Source organism: Pteropus alecto, unplaced genomic scaffold, assembly GCF_000325575.1.
Source record: "Pteropus alecto unplaced genomic scaffold, ASM32557v1 scaffold80, whole genome shotgun sequence".
Classification (NCBI taxonomy): domain Eukaryota; kingdom Metazoa; phylum Chordata; class Mammalia; order Chiroptera; family Pteropodidae; genus Pteropus; species Pteropus alecto.
This window is the reverse complement of record NW_006430460.1, coordinates 4,793,351-4,794,749: the sequence shown is the minus strand read 5'-3', so window position 1 is coordinate 4,794,749 and position 1,399 is coordinate 4,793,351.

Sequence of the window (1,399 nt, the reverse complement as noted above, 5' to 3'; positions counted from 1 at the left end):
CAGCAGAAGGTGGCCCTGGCTGAGCCAAGGGCTCGCCCCACAGCCCCTCATGTGAAGGGGCCCTGGGCCCCGACCCCCGCCTAGGGAACGCTCACAGAGGCGCAGAGGGACAGTGTCACCCCGAGGCCAGCTCACAGGTCCCAGCTACACATCGCTCATTCCCTGATGAGGAGACAAGTGAACGAGAAGTAGAACCATGAAGGAAGGAATCGTTCTGCAAAGACGATAGACAGAAAGAACTACGAACCAGCTGGGCCTGCTGTCCAGTCAGGCCAATGACGACAAACACCAGAGAAAAAGAAAAAAAGAGGACATTTAAAAGGCATATTCACCAACTATAGAAAAACAAGCAGCCAGCATGGGCAAGTGAGCTCAGCAATGGGACGGGGCCGGGGGACGGGGCAGGCGGACGGGACAGGCAGACGGGGCAGGCGGGCCGGACACCAGCGCGATTCCCCACACCTGGACCTGTGGGTCTCAGATGAGGAGGGCTGGGGCCTGGGACCCCCAACCCCATACCGCTCCCATCACTGCCGTGTCTGCGTGGCTGGAAGGACACACAGCTTAGATGTCAGCCGTTAGAACCTCTCTGTGTGTGCGTGTGCGTGCGCACACATCTGTGTGTGCACACGTGTTCGGTGTGATTGCTTACAGACACAGCTCCAGGAGGAGAAAACCTGTCGTCAGTTCATTAATATATCCCAACACTTCCACACTTTATTCCAGGCGTCCTGGGTGCTTCCTGCTGTTGTTTCTCCCCGTTGTCCCTTTGCACACGGGCCCTCTGCCGTTTCCGACGCTCATGCCGCCCGCCCCTCTGTCAGCTGGGTGCTTCGCGTCAGGCTTGCGTGACGGCTGGAGGTGTCGTCATGCCTTGCCATCGCCTTGCGTCTGGTGCATGACGCTGGACACGGCGCATGGAGACTCGGCGAGCCTGGCTGGGGTGGGGACGCGCAGGCAAGCAACCCATCACCCCAGAGGACGACGGAGGAGCCCAGACGTGGGAGGCAGAACACGAAGTTAAATGGAGCAAAAGCAAACTGCTCTCATTGCATGTAAAGTCCTAATCTTTGAATGAGCATATTTCACTTTTATTTTACCCATTATTTAAATCACTTGGACTGTCTCTCAAACACATTTATTTTCATCACATTTCTCCAATTTGCCTTTATTTCTTTGACTTGACCAAAAAAGCACCTGTCAGCCTGTATCAGCCAGGATCGTCCCCAGAGCATTGTAAGATAACACATGATAATTGATCGACTTAGACTCTGGGGCTGTGGGCGTGGAGGGACAAACAGGTTAAATGCTAATCTGCCATCGGCAGGGAGAATTCCTAGTAATGTCACACAGGAGTCAGAAAGTTCACTCTTCGCAAGCCGTAACCATCACCGGCGTG